Genomic DNA, 18,410 nt, shown 5'->3' on the forward strand with positions numbered 1-18,410 from the left:
AAGACCTCCCACCCATCATCTTGTCATTCCCTCTGACATGTGCAAGCAAGCTAGTCTTTCTGCCCTGCCGGCTTCAGCACGTGGCTTTGAGTGGTTCAGAGAATGATAATGGTGTTTTCAACATGTGTGTCCTGCACAGAGAGGGGTAGAGGCGTTCACATAACAGCACCTTGTCTCTGCTGCAGTGAAGATGAAGCAAGGTGAGGGAATTTACGGCTTTACACGCACCACGTTGCATCTGGTTAGAAGCCCCCGGGAAGACTCACATGAGTGAAACAAGCACACTGTCCAGGACCCCCCTCCGGAGGGCACCCCTGCATCTCTGCAGCTGGGGTAGGCGCCTCTGCTTCCCGCTGTGTTTAAAGCAGAGACTAGAGAACCACAAACAAGGGTTTCAGGGTGATATATCTGTCAAAGAGGGAGCCTGTAAGCAGGCCGTCCCAGGTACATGCCTTCCCTCCATTCTGCCACTCAATCTTCCTGCTCCCTTGTCCTCCTCTCCCCTCCTCATCTCCCCTTCTCTTTCTCCCAACCTTAAATGCCCTTATCTGATAATGAGATTGGTGACTACCTTATATGCCGTCCTAGAACCTTCATCCAGTGACTGATGGAAGCAGAAGCAGACACCCACAGCTAAACACTGAACTGAACTCAGGAATTCAGTTGCAGAGAGGGAGGAGTGATGAACAAAGGGGTCAAGACCAGGCTGGAGAAACCCACAGAAACAGCTGACCTGAACAAGGGGAGCTCATGGATCCCAGACTGACAGCTGGGAAACCAGCATAGGACTAATCCAGACTCCCTGAACACCGGTGTTAGTTTAGAGGCCTGGGTAATCTGTGGGACCTCTGGTAGTGGATAAGTAATTATCCCTAGTGTGCAAATGGACTTTGGAAGTCCATTCCACATAGAGGGATACTCTCTCAGCCTAGACACACGAGGGAGGGCTTAGGCTCTGCTCCAAATGATATGACAGCCTTTGAAGATCCCCCATGGAAGGCCTCACCCTCTCTGGGGAGCAGAAAGTGGATGGAATAGGGGGTCAGTCAGGGGCAGGGGAGGAGGGGAAGGAGAGGGAACTGGGATTGACATGTAAAATAAGATCGCTTGTAATTTAAATTTTAAAAAGGGAAAAAAAAACAGTAGCTTGTAGAGCTCTCTGTTGAATGTAGGCACTGTTCCTTTGGGGCTTATGTCGAGCAATAGGACTGGCAGCTTGTGGAATGTGTGATGCTCTATTTCTGTCCTAGCTCCATTCCCACAGCTTTGATCAACTCCCTGACTGGCGAGACATGGGGAGGAAGGGGCTCGTCTGGCAGAGAGTTCCACGTTACTGTCCGTGCTGGCTAGCTTTTTTATGCCAACCCGACACAAGCCAGGGTCATCTGGGAGGAAGGGTTCTTCTTGAGAAAATGCCTCCGTAGAATTGACCTGTAGGCAGATCTGTGAGGCATTTTCTTGTGATTGACTGGGAAGACCCAGCCTCCTGGTGGTTCCGCCCCTGGGCAGGTAGGTGGTCCTGCAGTGGGTAAGAAAACAAACCAGCAGTCTAGAAAGAGCAAGCCGGTAAGCTGCCTCTGCATCCGTTTCTGCCTTCCAGTTCCTGCCCTGCTGAGGAGTGTGTGGGGGTTCCTGCACTGACTTCCCTCAGTAATAGACTATAAACTGAAGATGAACCCTTCCCCGAAACCCGCCCCACCCCCAAGCTGCTTTCAGACATGGTGCTTCAACGCAGCAACAGAAACCCTAAGACGCTATCCGTATTTAGGGGAGCCAGCCAGGAACCTGAAGTGGCTAGCAATATTACATCTACAGTCAGTATTTCTATGTGCCTCTCCTGCCAGTGACACACATGGAGAGCCTCCTCCATCCTCGTGGGTGGAGCAGCTCCACAGGGACTCCATTAGCTTAAAGCAATGCTGCTGTGCTTAGATGCCTTGTCTCCAGGGCCTTGAGGGCTCCTTATTGAACCTCTCTCTGTGTCTGTGTCTGTGTCTGTGTCTGTGTCTGTGTCTGTGTCTGTGGCTGTGTCTGTGTCTGTGTCTGTGTCTGTGTCTGTCTCTGTCTCTGTCTCTCTGTCTCTCTCTGTCTCTCTCTCTGTCTCTCTCTCTGTCTCTCTCTCTGTCTCTCTCTCTGTCTCTCTCTCTGTCTCTCTCTCTGTCTCTCTCTCTCTCATGCACATAGGCTTTGCATGAGAGGCAAAAGCACGTGGCTCTGTTGCTGTATCTAGGAAGGTAAACAGAGGCACGGCAAACAGCATGAATCTGGTAGCTCCCGTCAGAAGTTGTTCGTGGCTGCCCTGAGGGATCATGAAGAGGGCGACCTTAGAGTTTTGCTGATCAGCTACCCAGCTGTCCGGTTTGTCAGGACCCTTTGGAAAGTCCCAGTTGTGTAACTACAGGTCTGTGGGCTGCTTCTGAGCATCAGACAGGAAGTTTACCCCTATCCACAACAGACCGAGGGCTGGCTGGCTGTGATCAGGATTCCCCAGGCACAGGCTTCACTTTTAACACACTCACATCTGATTCTAAACACAGGTTCATCTCTGCAAGCCATTGTGCTTCTAGTACTCAGGTGTCAAAGGACCGAAAAAAGAATGTCCATGCAGAAAATATTGAGTATTCACAGCTGCATTGTTCAGAACAGTCCAACAGACAGGACGTCAGCAGTGGACAGGAGACCTGTAACACAGGACAGGTGCTCACAGGGGAATGTTTAACCATACCGAGGAAGGACGTTTTAAGACCTGCTACAACACAATTGACTCTAGAGAATGTGCTCAATGGGCGTTTAGACACACATGAGACTGTTGATAATTCTCATTATTGACTATGAGAGAGGTCAGGTCCATAGGGCAGATTAGCCAGGTGGTGGTTCCCTCGGGTGAGCATGGCAGCTGTTTCTTCCAGGTGCGGGTCTTTTGGATGATGAGAGTCTCTGGAGAGAGGTAGGATGGGCGTCCATCAAGGGATGTAACAGAACCCTGGCTTGTGCATTAATGTAACAGAACCCTGGCCCATGCATTTTTAGGTGGTGGATTTTGTACTTTGGAGATGAGAGCTCAGTTTTTCCTGAGTTTGGAAAGGTCAGCTCAGCAGCCGTGGGCCACGCGTTCTGGGGTTCAGGGAGCCCCAAGGGCCCTGTGTTCTCACCCTGACATCACCTTCATCTCCACCAGCCTGGAGGACGATCCATGGTCCCAGACCTCATACCTTTCACCCATGCGTCCATCTGTGTCCATCTCTAAAAGACAGACTCACAAGCAAGGGAAATCACGAGAGAGGGACTGCGCTTAAGCCCAGTGAGTTTTGTAATTCAGTTCCTTTGATTTTTCTCACTTACAAAAAAGAAGTTGTTTTCTTTTATTAAAGGTCAAGGGAAGGTAGTCCCTGGTGGATGTGTCCCCAAGTCACTTTGTAGTTTGTCTGAACAATCAACTATTGTCAGGTTGACTTTACATATTTGACATAGTTCAGATGAAGTGTAAAGTGGTGTGTTAAAAATTATTCCCTCTGAGATGCACTCTCACCCTGGACTCCTAGGGGATGGGTCTAGGCCCTGCCCTGGATGAAATGACAGACTATGGACAGCCCCCCCCCATGGAGGGCCTCACCCTCCCTGGGGAAATGAAGGGGTATGGGGGGATTGGAAGGGCATGGCAGGAGGGGAGGGAAAGGGAGAGGGACCTGGGATTGACATGTGAAGCAACCTGTTTCTAATTTAAATTTAAAAATAAAAAGAAAAATAGAAATTATTCCCTCCAGTGGGAATAGTGGCCAGGTGTGGTAGAGCACACCTTTAATCCTAGTGCTTGGGAGGCCGAGACATACAGATCTCTGAGTCCAAGGCCAGCCTGGTCTACATAATGAGTTTCAGGACAGCCAGGGCTACACAGAGAAACTGTGTCTCAAAACAGACAGCTACTTCCCTGTCCCTGACACACACAGTGGAGGGGGGAGAGTGAGCTTTCCAGGCAAGGGGAGAGGTTATTTCATAGTTACCACTTCTCGGACTTGATACATGTGTCAGATACAGAGTATTTAATAATGTTCAAATACCCCCCATTCAATCCGCTTAGGAGAACGTTCAGATAGCATTAGTCAAGCTGCATGGGCCATTAGGTCAATGGGAAGGGCTAGGCATGTCGTGGGCAGCACGGCTGTTGACGCATTGGGGAGTGATTCATGAGAGTCTGGAGGCCCACATGGTCATTATTTAGTAATAACATTGAGACATGTGGGGAAGGGCAGCCAGAGGAACAGGTGGGAGAAGGAGGGACCAGAATACTTACTCAACTGAGGTTGCTTCCGAGAGAGACCTTAAGACTACTGAGGGATGGTAAGAGAGACCTAAGCCCAGAGGAAGGTGTTGTCAGGCACGCTCCACTAAAGGCCGCAGCTTCGCCGTCAACTGTCTTTCCTAAACTATCCCACTATCCCATCAATTTTTCCCCCAGATGGCATCATGCATTTTAACCCCAGTTGCCCTCAAGCCTGTGTGCCTCAGCTTACAGAGTGCTGGGATCTCAGAAGTGTATCCTCACTCTTGGCTCCTATCGGTTGCCATTTGTAGATGTTCTCTGTGAGATAACCAGAGCCGCTGAATGTGCTGGGCGGACACACCAGGCAGAGAACCTGTGGCAGGGTAAGACAGTGCAGGGGTTCCTCCATCTTGTATCCTTGCTGTGTCCCTTTGGGGTTTGGCTAGAATTTGACGGCCCTGTGAGCAGTTACTCAGCTCTCCCCTGGGAGCCTGAGGTCAAGTGCCCCGGGTAACTTAGCTTCTGTTAAACTGCCTGTTTGTGAGGACTTCTCCCTCCAGCTAACCCTTTTGATTCTGGTTTTGTTTGTTGTTTTGCTTTTATTTATGTATTTATTTATTTATTCTGAGACAGGATTTCTCTGTGCAACCCTGACTGTCCTGGAACTTGTTCTGTAGACCAGGCTGGCCTCGAACTTAAAGAGGTCCACCTGCCTCTGCCTTCCAAGCGCTGGGATTCAATGCATGTGCCGCCCTCACCCGGCCCTTGGCTTGTTACACTGGGCAAAACCATGCCCCCCTGCAGCTGCCAAGCAAGATAACCACGCCCCCTGCAGCTGCCAAGCAAGATAACCACGCCCCCTGCAGCTGCCAAGCAAGATAACCACGCCCCCTGCAGCTGCCAAGCAAGATAACAGGATGTGATTCTTGCCTTTAAAAGTCCTTTGCTCTAGATGCTCGGGGCTACGCTTGGGTCCCAAGTGACTGAGTGTAGTCCCAGCAGGCTGGAATAAAGACTTTCATTTAGCTATAGACTTATTCTGAGTGGGTCTTCTTTGTGGGCAGTTGTGAATTATCACTTTAGGCAAAGATGTGTTACATTTGCTTATGCTGTGGAGTATTACTTTAACTATGTAAAGGTGTGTTACATTTGCATAGGCCGCGTTTGTTTAGTTATGTAAAGGTGTGTTATATCTGCTTCACCTTGTCGGCCTAAGGCCCCTGATTGGTCTGATAAAAAGCTGAATGGCCAATAGCTAGGCAGTAAAGGGATAGGTGGGGATAAAGGACAGAGACAATAGGTAGAGTGTAGGCTTGGAGTGTGAGAGAGAAGAGAGAATGACGGAGATGCCAGGCAGCCAACTAGTCATGAAGGAAATAGGAAAGTAAGGTATACAGAATGAAAGAAAGGTAAAAAGCCCCAAGGCAAAACATAGATATGGAGAAACATATTAAAGCAAGGGCTAAGGTAAGGCCAAGCATTCATGACTAATGCCAAGTCTCTGTGTCATGATCTGGGAGCTAGTGGCTTCAGTGCCCGTGTCCAGATCAGGCCGCTGCATAAAGAGGGCCCGTGTGGACGGGGGCAGAGGTCAATCCATCTCAGATTCAGCCCAGGCCTCAGAAACCAGCATGGCAGGTCCTCAGGCCAGCGCGGGAGGATGAGCTCAAAGCACATGGGAGTCAGGCAGGCAAATCTGGGAAGGTGGATGGGGTTGGTTCCTGGCCTCTGGTTTGAACGCTGACTGGGGATCGAGTTATATCCCCAGGGTGACTTCCTGGGGACCCACAGCACAGACTTTGGGAACTGGTTGCTAGTGAGTGCATGGACTCTTTCCCCTGTACCAGGCATTGAGCTCTCCCAGTAAGTGCTTCCCCACTGCTAGGATGGGGCAAAACAGGGGGCAGTACCCGGAGGAGCCAGCAGGTCAGGGACTTGGGTTAAGGTGTCCCTGTGTCTACACACACACACACACACACACACACACACACAGGCATCTCTACCTTTGGTATACTATGTGATGTGTATGTATTTATGTGTGTGGTGGGGTTATGTGTGCATGTGTATTTGTGTATGAGAAAGAGAGAGAGAGAAGGAGGAAGAGGAGGAGGAGGAAAAGGGAGAGGGAGATGGCCTCCAGCTCTCTTGGAGGGAGTTGCCTTTGGGTTTGCCTCCTCGATGAAACCCCTTTTCTCACCCACGTCTTCTATAAGAGGTCGGGGCTGGGGACAGGCCTAACTGGAGTGGCAAAGGGAATGAAGAAAAGACAGACAGACACACATAAAGGCTGGGAGAAACCACAGCATCCCAAAAGCTTAGCGCGTTTATTACGGAGAGCTGAACAGTTATTACCCGCCAATGAACAAGGAGACGGGGTTTGTGCACACCACTGGACCAACGAACTAGGGAGCTAGGTGGGTTTAGCGGTCACTGTAAGGGAGCAGTCTTTGGGCTATAAATATCTGGAGCTGGGGAGAGAGCTATGATGGACTTTTTTTTTTTTTGCACACAGTGTCAATGTTCACACAGGGACTCCCCGGGGAAGACCCTCATGGCTTCCTCTACTCCCCGTGCTTACTGCTCTGCCCTTGCTTCCTGGCAGCCACGAGGTGGGCAACCCAGCCTTGCCTTGCCATCCCCACCGAGATTCCCCCTGGTGCAGGCCCAGGAGCAACTGAGCCGCCTGGCCTTTAAACTCCCGAAATCAGACGGCAAAATGAGTCCCTGTGTCCGGCATTCGGCTGCGGTGACACAAGGCCGAGTAACACATACACTTATAGGACCTGTAGCAAAGGGACCTGGGGACAGCCCTGTCCTTCCAAGAACCGGCCTGACCTGGTAGCTGCCGCGCTCTGAATGTAGCCGCTCACCCAAATCCTCAGTGGTGGGAAGGGAAGAAAGCGGGCTTTGTCTTTCTGCCCCCTTTGGCAGCTCAGCCTCAGTCTGCGCAGGATGATACTGTTACAGAAACTGGAAATTCCTGTGTGTGCAGTCTGGGGTGCTGGGCACCAAAAATAACGCAACGGCGAAGGGTCCCCGGTTGACTCTGGCAGCTCAATCCCAGGTGACATTCTGGAGTCCAGAGTTGCAGAGTACGTGATTTGATTTTATCCTCTTTCGGATCCTGCTGCCGCTGCTGGTGGTGGTGGTGGGGGTTGGGTAGGGTGAGGGGTGAGGGTTAGGGCAGGAGAGGGGGTGGGGGTGTTAGTCTGTCGCCCATACAAGGTTCGGGGACCATTGCGGGGAAGGGCAGTTAGCGGGATGGGCCCGACGTCTTCAGGACCAAGGCTCAGCATCACTCAGCACCATTATAGAGTCCGTGCTGAGGATCCAAAACCTCAAAACTATGCTCTTGCCCTTCATTGTCTGAGCCTAGGGTGTGGCTTAGTGGGAACAAAGCTAGGAGCGACGTTAGCATATTCTTGTTATGAGCCTTCCGACACAGCTTCAAGTGAGTGAGAGTCAGATGCTTCGTGTGGCTCTCCTGGGGTTTTGAGAATTCCATCCAACACAGTCCTGGGCTTGGAACACTCTGGCCTGGGACTGAGGGGGCTGTTCCTGGGTGGGGGCGGCCCAGGCAGGCAGGCAGGCAGGCGTGAGGAGGAGCCGTCCACCCTCCCTCCAGCTCCAGCCCTTGCTTGGCCCAGGATCCCAATTGCCTCTTTCTCCCCTGAGGTGGCTTGCTGCCGCAGACCTCATATATATTTGCTTTGATAGGTGGGATCATGGCCACAGCCTGAGTGGGGTCCCAACCCCAACTGTTTGGGAGATGACGGTAACAGAAGGGTGACTCACAGCCCAGAGGTAGAGAGTCACTTGAGAGGAATCTGAAAGCCTTTCATGCTCAATAGGCAGACACAGAGACACCTGATAGGGCCTGGCCAGCCCTGGCCACTGCCTCCACTCTACCCTCACTTGTGAAGAAAGATGATAGGTTAGCTCCTGCAGTGTGAGCGTGGGGCCCAAGCTACAGAGGCTGCGCTGCCTGTCTGGTGGGGTTTTTGGAGTCAGCAGATGTCCTTTCTGTCAGCCAGATGCATCCGTGTGTGAATGGGAAGGCTTGCTGAAGCGCTTGGCCCTGTGCTGGCTTCACAGAAGCTGGGATGCCCTGGAGGGATGCCTGTCACCCTCATGCAGACCCTGAGAGTCAGGAAACCCTGGTACCTTACCCTAGAAAAAAATATCATAGACCGTTCTGTGATTACAATACCCAAAATTTAAGATTCTAAAATTTCTAACCCTCCTCATACAGGAAGTCCACATTGGGGAGGTTTCTGGCTTTCAGCTTACCCAAGACTTTTATGGGGCGGATGCTGCTCAGCATAGACATAGACGTCACCCTCGTTGGTAGTCCCTTCTTAGGCTTTTACCTCCTCTGACCTCCGTCACAGGAAAATATTGGGGCTGTGATGACTTCTAAGTGTCATACATTGATTTCTATGGACACAAGCTCTCCACAGATGGTCAGGGGATGGGAAGTCTCGCCTCTTGTCACCTGGGGGTGTGGGTGTGCCATTTGTCTCTGTAATTGACAGTGTGATAATATTCCCTGCAGGGCTGTTGCACCCACCCAACCTGCCTAGTGTCTCAGGTGACTCAGGCTGCCACATCCAAAGGTGATGTCTGTAGGACAAGGAATCCACATCCCTCCCCCCCTAGTTCTTCAGGCGGGAGAGATGAAGAGGGCTGAGCTGGATGGCCACCAGTGCATTCTCTCATGGCAGAGACACTACTCCGTCGAGAGGCCACCCTCATGAACCCTGCCAGCCCTACGCACTTCCAGAAGGTTGCAGAGGCCACCACACTGGGACAAGGGCCTCAGTGGCAATTTTGACACTGCAGGCAGGCAGAGCCATGACTCACCCAACACCTGCAGGGGTGACTCTTGCATCATTTTGGAGGCTTTCTAGAAGAAAAAGAAATAAACACGAAAATTTAGGTGCAAAAGTAGACATTAATTTAGAGTAAGAAAAGTTAACAACAAATGCTTAACGGATGGGGTGAACCACATGACAGCATCCAGATAAAAAAAAAAAAAGAGAGCAGAGCGCTTTATCCAGTTATCTGTGACAAAGCCTCTGAGATGCTGTCCCTCTGTGGTTCCTGTCACAGCCTCTGATGGGCTCCCCACGGGATAAAGGCTTCTGTGGAGAGAACGGGACATGTGGTTCTGTTTTAGCTTCAACATGTACAGTCGGAATTGATTTTTAATGACCTGGTTTAGGAACCTTTTCTATATATAAAGAGCCAGCTTGTGATGGCAGGTGAGCCTGTGTCACTGCGTTTTAACCTGGGAAGTCTGTATCAGTGTATGTAATCCAGGGACATCAGTGAATTCCCCGGACTCTGACCACCGTAGCTGTGTGCCATTGGCTCTGGTCCTTGTTTTGTGATAAACTGAATTTGGTGTCAGTCTTTTATTTGTTGAGTCAATGACAAAAAACCTCTGTGTCCAATGTATTGCAACAGTTAGCCATTTCTCATTAGCTGGATTATCCAACAGCCCACGGGCTCATCACCCTCACAATATGTCTTTCTCTGTACTGTGACTTCTAAGAGCTTGTGGTCTCAGTGTGCTTCTGGACTTTCTCGTGGCGGGCACCACAGGTGACGCCCTAAGATGCGATCAACTTGTCAGAGGTGAAGACACGAGCCTTCACGCCAAGATGCGTTTGATGTGTGCGGCACAGCAGACTGCTAAACTCTGTGCACCGTGACTCGCGTCACCAAAGCAATTCTTGGCGGTCCTTCCTAAGACCCTTGGCAGCCTTGGCAGGGTCATCCTAGACGACCTTGCAGGATGAGATAGAAATGAACAGAATCCCTAAGGAGAGGAGGCCGTGGAGGATTGGGGAGTACTGGGGGAATGGCAACGGGGCTTTTAGGTGCAGGATCTGAGGAGATACGCAGGCTGGTGGTGGAGAGCGTCAGAGGCTATGGGTCAGTTGGGGTTCCAAGAGGAAAGGGATGCCTTGCAAGGAACAAGAGTTTGGGGTGCATTAGAAGAGCAGAAGCAAGCCTTGCCCGAGGTGCCAAAGCCACACTCAAGGACAGGCCATCTCAGGGATGCCGTGGGTGTTGAGCCCGGGATGGGCTTCCAGTTGACTTCAGAGTAAACCCCAGCCTCTGTTCGTACCAGTGAGGCAGCCTCATTATGTTCACATACCCCTGCCTTTGCCTGTCTCCGCCTCACAAGTCCTTCATTTTATGCCCTGGTGATGACAGATAAGGCCAGATTGTGTGCCTAAGAGAAACATGCTCCCACCCTTTGCAATCCTTAGTTATAGAGTCAGAGGGGAGGGTATACTTTATAATTTTTTTCTCTGTACAAGAAAATGTCTCACTAAGAATGGTATTGTGCAAGTGTGATAATTATAGGTATATGTAGGAGACGGATAGTGCATGGGATGAATTGCGTTTGGGTCGGTAGGGTTGGAAGCAGAAGCAGCCAGTGCCTTGGCAGGATAGCCTTCCTGGTAGAGCCTCGATTTGTGTCAGCCTGGCATTATTGAATCTTTAAACACCGAGCAAAACTCATCCTCGAATCGCACCATTTGCCAGTGACATCTGAGAACGTTGGTAAAAGGCCAGACATCATTCCATGCCGTGACAGAGACATTTAGGTTGGCTGAAGCCAAAAAAAAAATGCATTTGCTATATCATGTAATAGATTCTTAGAGTGAACTTGAGGCATCCAGGGTCTCAGTCGATGGCAGTCTGGTCTTGCTGTTCGAACTGACTTAATTCTCTGGAAGTTCTCTCTCTGTCCCGCCCATAACTTCTGTGCCCTGTAACTCGTGTGACTATGCCCACAGGGGCCTCAGTGTCTTCTGCGTCTGTGTCCACACGGATTGGGATGTACAAAGGGACATGGGTACTCCGAATGCCAGTCCGGCGACATGCCCGGTGAGTGGTGGCATCTCAGGGTCACATAGTGAACTGGCCCCATATGTAAAGTCTCTACCTCGATGACAGACGGTGGCTTGATGATACGGGCCAGAGAGCGAGGTTGTTTGCAGAGGTGAGAGTAAGGATGTGGGGTGAAACAAAGACATCCCTGTGTCACATGGGTCCTCAGTGCACAAAGACCGTCCAGAGGCCTGGAGAGTGACACCGGGTCTGCCTACAGCGTGGCACGGTAATTGTCCCCAATGCATGTGGAGTAAGAGGCGCAGGGTGACCTAGGTCACCCTAGGAACCAGCACAATGGGAACACTGTCCCCTGGCTTTCCACCTGCTCTGGTCCTGCAGCTCCCCTTCCACGTCGTTCTCACTGTGCTCTCCGGGAGGTCAGCTCAGGAGCCCCCGGCCTCCCGTCACAGCATTTGAATCTGTGACGCCAGAGTTGTGCTCCATCCAGAATGCATCTAACCCCCCCCCCCCCCCGCGGGTCCGCTAAGACAGCTCTTCACTGGCTAAAGCTGAGCTGGGAATGTGATGACCCAAACCCACGCCTCCGCCCCCACGCTACACGCGACCAGAGCACATCACACGGAGTCTCAGCAGGTTCAGCAGATGGGAGAAGGCTCCTGTGGCTGACCCCTCCACCCTTCCTGCCCGGCATGGGGGGGCATGGTACGCAGTCACACGTGCATATATGAACATGGGTGTCTGCTGGCATGTGCAGATTTGAACATGGGCCTGCATGCGTATGTGCCCACGTGAATGCAGGTTTCTGCAGGTACGTGCATTTGAGAGCATGTGCCTGAGTGTGCATAGGCATGTGTGATAGCTGCATGTGGGCAGCTGCTGCGTTCATGTCCAGTGGTGGATGTGGATGTCTACACATGTGTGTGCATGTGTGACCATATGTGTGCATATGTGTGTCTGCATGCGTATTCACAAGAGCACCACCTTCGTGTGCGTGGATGAACACGGGTGTCTGCATGCATGTGCACATGGAAGTGCGTGTTCATTCACGGCTCCATGTGCTCGGCTCAGGGACAACTGCAACATAGGTAACAGTATACAAAGCCAGTACGGATTTATCCTGTATGTACTTCTCAAGAGAGACACGCGCAAGATTTGATCTTATCGAACTTCCTTATGCCAATTTTACTCATCTTTAGTGATCTAATCACCCAAAAAACTCTTGATTATGTTATGTTTTTCCCGGAGTGAAGGCGTGGCTTTCAATGAACTCACAACGCGTGCGTCATGACTCTGGTGACCTGGAAGAGGTTGTGGATCGTCACTGCAGGACCACCACACCCAACGGTATGTGAGCAAGAGGCCACTCTGTATCTTTCCCCTAAAACAGGGTTGCTGTGCTCCCCCGTTGCCGTGGCAACCTACAGTGTCCAGCAAACATCTCCACCCAGCCTGAGGGCCTGCCTCTGTCAGTCCCAGGCCACGGCAGTGGAATGAGGGTGTAGTGATGTTTTATGTTTAATTCCTCGTGTTGCGCGAGGGTGCTGGAACATCCCTCCACACAGCACTGAGGTCACACTGCCCTCCGCTTTCAGAGCGGCTTTTGTCCAGGCATTGTCTCCACCACACTTCTGCACATGTCTAGTCATAAATGCTGGAGCTTCCCACTCTGTGCATATACACACACGGACGTGAGGACACGTTTCCCTGCTAGTTCCTGGTTGTCATGGTGGGTATCGTACTAGCGTGTGAGCGCGTGTACACACACAAACACACACACAGGTTTCAGATCACCTGATTGTGCTCCACCTGGGCAAGGGAACCGGAAATCGCCAACTCTTTAGGCTGGGATCTTGGAGGACAATGGCCTCACTTCTTCCCTCCAAGTCCCAGTCCCAGTCTCCATTGCCACCCCGCCACCTTCCCCCGCCCCTGCCCCGGGTATAGCCGGTATAGCGCAGGAAGCCATGCAGCTGAGCAGGTGATGTCGAGGAAAAAGGTGGGGTAGGGGGGAAAGCCCCTGCTCTTGTCCCTCCTGCCTGGCTGCTGGGAAAGCTCCAGCCTGGCAATGTGACAGCACCCCACTGTCACCTCAGCTTGCCTTGTTGAGTCCCAGTGTGACATTGTCCAGAGGGAGTTCAACATGGCTGTGCACCAGGAGGGAAGAGAAGAACCAGGAGGCACGGAGTTTGTCAGTTAAGCAGAACAAAGGGAGCTGTTGGTTGTTAGGGCACTGCTTTCCCTGGTTGGAGAGCTGTAGAGAGGGAAGCCTTTTCCTTGTCAGTCGCTTGGATTTTCCCCACCAGTCACCTGGGCTCTGCCGCATTGTAGTCCCCAAATAACACACAAGATGCTGTATTAATTATGAAGCTGTTGGCCTTGCTTGTTTCTTACTGGCTAGCTCTGACTTAAGTATTTATCCCATAATTGTCAATCTAAGTATTTCTGTTACCAGACAGACATCTTACTTCTCTGGCGGGCTACATCATGACTCTCTGTGTTTCTCCTACCCAGAGTCCTCCTGGACTCCTAGTCCCACCTATCTTGCTTCCCTATTGGCCAACAGTGCTTTATTGATGTATACACAGGACTTCCCCATCAGAGATCCAGTTTGTTGCCTGAGGTCTCAGGGAGTCCTGCTCCACGTATCAAGGAACTTTCAAGTCACTCTGTCACAAACCTGCCTGCGTGTCTTGTCACATCCGTGCCTCTGTGCCCGGCCGGCATGCCCCGGTGTCTCATGGAGCCCTTTCTCCAGGCATTACTGATGACATACTGTGTGCGGGAGTTGACTCCATGGAGGTCAATTCTGAACTCAACCTGAGAAGTTAAAAGAAATGTTAGAACTCGAACCACAGGACCCCATCAAAGCATGCATTGTGGCACCTTCTGGGCAGAGACTCAAATCCCTTTTCATCTCAGTCCAGCCGTGGAGGCTGGGGAGTTTCAGCACGACCCTGGCTGTGACCAGGAGATGAGAAGTGACTTGACTATGGGCCATTGCTGTAGGCAGCAAGGCAAGTTCTGAACCTCTTTGGCAGTCAGTCTAGGTCCGTGGGTCACTCCTGGAGCTCACCTCTGCCCTCTGAGAAGGCCATGCCTGCCAGAGCTAGAGTCAGGCTGTGGTCCTGGCTGAGTGCAGAGAAGGTACAGATCTCAGAGATGTTTCCTCTTAAGATGCTACCCAGAGTGGGTGATGCTAAAGAGGACAGACCTGAGTATTTGATGCCAAAATCAAGTGTTGGTCAAGAAAGTGTCAGGAGATGCGTGTGCTAAAAGCGTTAATGCGTCTAAGTGTGGGGCTGGATGATGGATGCTGGGTTAGGAGACTACGGTGTGTCTGGATGCTGGATTAGGAGACTACGGTGTGTCTGGATGCTGGGTTAGGAGACTACGGTGTGTCTGGATGCTGGATTAGGAGACTACGGTGTGTCTGGATGATGGATTAGGAGGCCACTATTGCTCCATCTCTGCAGAGGACTGTTGGCCCTCATGCCGCCTCCCTAAATGCATGCTGTCATCATTGCACTGCAGCCCGCCATTTAGCCTCCACCTGTGTCACTCCAGAACCGGTGGCCTACAGGAGCCCCTGCTGTTTTGGGAGGGTTCAGTCCCACTGTCGAGCCGTGACTACGGAGTACCAGTGAAATAGACACAGGGGCACACTTACAGACACAGGGGCACACTTACAGACACAGGGGCACACTTACAGACGCAGGGGCACACTTACAGATGCAGGGGCACACTTACAGACACAGGGGCACACTTACAGATGCAGGGGCACACTTACAGACACAGGGGCACACTTACAGATGCAGGGGCACACTTACAGACACAGGGGCACACTTACAGACACAGGGGCATACTTACAGACACAGGGGGCACACTTACTTACAGACACAAGAGGCACACTTATTTACAGACACGGGGCACACTTACAGACACAGGGGGCACACTTACTTACAGACAAAGGGGCACACTTACAGACACAGGGGCACACTTACTTACAGACACAGGGGGCACACTTATAGACACAGGGGCACACTTACAGGCGCAGGGGCACACTTACAGACGCAGGGGCACACTTACAGACACAGGGGCACACTTACAGACGCAGGGGCACACTTACAGACGCAGGGGCACACTTACAGACGCAGGGGCACACTTACAGACACAGGGGCACACTTACAGACACAGGGGCACACTTACAGACACAGGGGCATACTTACAGACACAGGGGGCACACTTACTTACAGACACAAGAGGCACACTTATTTACAGACACGGGGCACACTTACAGACACAGGGGGCACACTTACTTACAGACAAAGGGGCACACTTACAGACACAGGGGCACACTTACTTACAGACACAGGGGGCACACTTATAGACACAGGGGCACACTTACAGACGCAGGGGCACACTTACAGACGCAGGGGCACACTTACAGACACAGGGGGCACACTTACAGACACAGGGACACACTTACAGACGCAGGGGCACACTTATAGACACAGGGGCATACTTACAGACACAGGGGGCACACTTACTTACAGACACAAGAGGCACACTTATTTACAGACACGGGGCACACTTACAGACACAGGGGGCACACTTACTTACAGACAAAGGGGCACACTTACAGACACAGGGGCACATTTACTTACAGACACAGGGGGCACACTTATAGACACAGGGGCACACTTACAGACACAGGGGCACACTTACTTACAGACACAAGAGGCACACTTACAGACACAGGGGCATACTTACAGACACAGGGGCACACTTACTTACAGACACAGGGGGCACACTTACTTACAGACACAAGAGGCACACTTACAAGACACAGGGGCACACTTACAGACACAGGGGCATACTTACAGACACAGGGGCATACTTACAGACACAGGGGCACACTTACAGACACAGGGGCACACTTATAGACACAGGGGCACACTTACAGACACAGGGGCACACTTACTTACAGACACAAGAGGCACACTTACAGACACAGGGGCATACTTACAGACACAGGGGCACACTTACTTACAGACACAGGGGGCACACTTACTTACAGACACAAGAGGCACACTTACAAGACACAGGGGCACACTTACAGACACAGGGGCATACTTACAGACACAGGGGCATACTTACAGACACAGGGGCACACTTACAGACACAGGGGGCACACTTATAGACACAGGGGCACACTTACAGACACAGGGGCACACTTACTTACAGACACAGGGGCACACGTACTTACAGACACAAGAGGCACACTTACAGACACAGGGGCATACTTACAGACACAGGGGCACACTTACTTACAGACACAGGGGGCACACTTACTTACAGACACAAGAGGCACACTTACAGACACAGGGGCATACTTACAGACACAAGTGCACACTTACAGACACAGGGGCATAATTACAGACACAGGGGCACACTTACAGACACAGGGGCATACTTACAGACACGGGGCACACTTACAGACACAGGGGGCACACTTATAGACACAGGGGCACACTTACAGACACAGGGGCACACTTACTTACAGACACAAGAGGCACACTTACAGACACAGGGGCATACTTACAGACACAGGGGCACACTTACTTACAGACACAGGGGGCACACTTACTTACAGACACAAGAGGCACACTTACAGACACAGGGGCACACTTACAGACACAGGGGCATACTTACAGACACAGGGGCACACTTACAGACACAGGGGCACACTTACAGACACAGGGGCATACTTACAGACACAGGGGCACACTTACAGACACGGGGCACACTTACAGACACAGGGGCATACTTACAGACACAGGAGCACACTTACAGACACAGGGGCACACTTACAGACACGGGGGCATACTTACAGAAACAGGGGGCACACTTACTTACAGGCACAAGAGGCACACTTATTTACAGACACGGAGCACACTTACAGACACAGGGGGCACACTTACTTACAGACAAAGGGGCACACTAACAGACACAGGGGCACACTTACTTACAGACATAGGGGCACACTTACAGACACGGGGCACACTTACAGACACAGGGGCACACTTACAGGCACAGGGGCACACTTACAGACACAGAGCACACTTACAGACACAGGGGCACACTTACAGACACGGGCACACTCACAGACACAGGGGCACACTTACAGACACAGGGGCATACTTACAGACACAGGGGCACACTTACTTACAGACACAGGGGCACACTTACTTACAGACACAAGAGGCACACTTACTTACAGACACAGGGGGCACACTTACAGACACAGGGGCACACTTACTTACAGACACAGGGGGCACACTTACAGACACAGGGGCACACTTACTTACAGACACAGGGCACACTTACTTATAGATCCAGGGGGCACACTTACTTACAGATGCAGGGGCACACTTACTTATAGATTCAGAGGGTACACTTACAGATGAGGGGGCACACTGAGGGGCCATGGCACTCTGAGTGTGGGTTTAATCACAGAGCCAGAGGAGGACACAGGCCCACAGCTTTCTAGCGATGACACCGTTAAGAAGGCTGACATCCATCCACGGTCCACATTCTTCATGCTTCATGCATTGGAAAAGCTAAAGCGCATACAAGTTAAGAAAACAGAGAAACGCCAGGGGGCAAACAGTTCAAACTGTGCTGCAGGCACCTGTGCGACCCAGGCCGCCAATAACTGATTGTCAGCCACAACCCAGGGCAGACAGAAGAGGCCCTGGTTCCTGAACCTCCACTAAGCGGTTTTGCTGTTGTTCTGAGATAGGGTCTCACTATGTAGTCCCGGCAGACCTTGAACCGATAGAGCTCTATTTTCCTTGCCTCCCTCCAAGCCCTGGAATTAAAGCCTGCACCCACTCCACTAAGCTGTTTTTAGACATAGTTGCTAAATGAAAAAAAAATGAAGTAGGAGGACTTCCAGAATAGCTATCATACCAAAGTACAGTGATGGGCTTACATCAGGGCAGCTAACTGCTTTCCCTGGGAGCCAGCCATCTGTGGCCCCCATGCTGTGCCCTGACCCCAGGTCTGCCACACTGCACGGGGGAGAATTTATTCCCCAGACAAGTGAGCAGATGGGGGTGTTTTCTCTCCACTGTGCGTGTTACTGAGGGTTGTTTTTGCGAACGCCTGCAGGGCAGTGGGTGTGATGGCACTGTATTTATCAGCGGCTTCCTGCTTCAGTCACATCTTGAAAAGCAGCCGTTAGCATGGAGCAGTCTGCTTTCACAAAGGGCCA

General features: G+C 51.5%; 1 long non-coding RNA gene across 1 annotated transcript; it reads right to left on the reverse strand.

Moving 5' to 3' along the window:
* Positions 1-7,395: 7,395 nt before the first annotated feature.
* On the reverse strand, positions 7,396-17,982 carry LOC121132903. Its single transcript, XR_005869606.1, has 3 exons — positions 17,596-17,982; positions 13,812-13,951; positions 7,396-9,167 (listed from the first exon to the last, which is right to left on the reverse strand). It is a non-coding gene; the product is annotated as an uncharacterized LOC121132903 (long non-coding RNA).
* Positions 17,983-18,410: the final 428 nt, after the last annotated feature.

This window comes from Mesocricetus auratus, unplaced genomic scaffold, assembly GCF_017639785.1.
Source record: "Mesocricetus auratus isolate SY011 unplaced genomic scaffold, BCM_Maur_2.0 Super-Scaffold_100018, whole genome shotgun sequence".
Lineage (NCBI taxonomy): Eukaryota > Metazoa > Chordata > Mammalia > Rodentia > Cricetidae > Mesocricetus > Mesocricetus auratus.